Source organism: Aulostomus chinensis, chromosome 1 (assembly GCF_037954235.1).
Source record: "Aulostomus chinensis isolate RoL2024-O1b breed Wild chromosome 1, RoL_Achi_v1.0, whole genome shotgun sequence".
Classification (NCBI taxonomy): domain Eukaryota; kingdom Metazoa; phylum Chordata; class Actinopteri; order Syngnathiformes; family Aulostomidae; genus Aulostomus; species Aulostomus chinensis.
This window is the reverse complement of record NC_141320.1, coordinates 56,628,312-56,630,016: the sequence shown is the minus strand read 5'-3', so window position 1 is coordinate 56,630,016 and position 1,705 is coordinate 56,628,312. Positions and strand designations below refer to the sequence as shown.

Genomic DNA, 1,705 nt, shown 5'->3' with positions numbered 1-1,705 from the left:
TAATAGAGTCTAACAAAGGGTTGAACCTGAATGAGACAGTCACCCTTCAGTCCTTTTCCCTGTTTGAGGACATCACCATTGTGGATACGGTTCCCCCTATTCCTTAAGATAGCCAACTGAATCCTTCGCTCTTTAGAGCCTTTTAGGAATGCAACTGCTCCAGCCACATCTGGCCTATCTTTATGTTTAGACTCTAAATGACGAGCCATTTTATGGTCAGGTTTTGAACAAAATGCACAATAAAATGTTTTATTGTACAATCTGCTGCCATCGTGTTTTTTTTAAGCATAGGGATGGTATCTCAGGTCCCAGGTGATTTTATGCATTCAGTGTGCTTGGGTGCTGTAAGGAAACTTCTGGACATTTGGCTTAGGGGGCCTCTCAAATTCCCTTTACCTGCCGGCCTTGTCAACCGGATGTCTGACTGTTTGACAGGTTTACGCAATCATACTCCTGTAGAATTTGCCAGGAAACCTGAACACTGAGGGAACTTGATAGGTGGAAAGCAACCGGATTTAGGATGTTTTTACTGAACATTGGGCCTGTCATTCTACCTTCATACCTGGACGCAAACATCTACAAAAATGTCATGCTGCTGTTTTCTGGCATTGCCATTGTAGTCAGCCAACACTCTCTTCATTGCACTGGCAGTATTCTGAGACATTGCAGCAGATGTTTGATACACTGGACCAGAGAGGAAGACCTGCTCAGCCTCCTGCATGGACCAATTCTGCAGCTCAGTGATGACCACTAGGGATTCAGCATTGAGTTCATTTTTAAACTTTTTGGAGGAAACAACTGTAAATTAACCAGCAGTTACTGGTGATGCTTCACAGTTTCCAAGCTCAAACGGCCTCCTGCTTGTTGGACTCACAATTTCCAAAAAATGTAGACATCAAAAGTCAAATCATGTTTTTGTTTGGTTTTGTGTTGTTTTGTTTTTTACTGGAGGAAAAATTCAAATTGTGATGATGTGTCTGACTTAGAAATTGAACCCCCCAAAAACCAAAAAGTCTCCTTCTTCTTTGCCGTGATCTCTGAGCTGATCATGATTGCTCTCATCAAAAATCCTTGGCAGCCGACCAGTCACACACAGCCCCCCCCACACACACTGAGACATGCAGCAGCTCACAGTAACTGCCTCAGTCACACAGCTGATAGACTCCTTTCTATAACAAGATAAGCAGTAGAAAATAGATGGAAGTGATGATGAACTGATGAACAGGTGATTTGTCCAAAAGTCAACATCAGATTCATTTCCAATCTGTGGAAGCAGTTTCATCTTGAGGTTCCAGGTAAGAACAGCCAGCTGTGGGCTGACACACATCTCTTCAGGAGCACTTCTATGCTCCAAACTTGCCAGGTTGAATTGTGTCTGTATTCTGAGGGCAGCAGGAGGACGGAGGAGTGAGGACACACACATTTGGAACTGAGAGCAGCTGTGTGTGGGATTTCCGCTCCAAAGATAAAACCAGCTCCTTCATGCTGGCTATGAAGGCTCACAGTCACACTGACGCAGCTACAAATACTTTGATATGCAACAGACTAGTTTCTCTTCTGGTTGTTTGTTATCAACTGTTGTCACATTTATGGATCAATTTAGCTGATAAGATGAAGGCTCCAAAGGACCAGCTGGAGATGCCAGGGATTGAACCCGGGGCCTCATATATGCAAAGCATGCGCTCTACCACTGAGCTACATCCCC

General features: G+C 44.0%; 1 non-coding gene across 1 annotated transcript; it reads right to left on the bottom strand.

Annotated features, from left to right (window-relative positions):
* Nucleotides 1–1,633: 1,633 nt before the first annotated feature.
* Nucleotides 1,634–1,705, bottom strand: trnaa-ugc (transfer RNA alanine (anticodon UGC)). Its single transcript has one exon. It is a non-coding gene; the product is annotated as a tRNA-Ala (tRNA).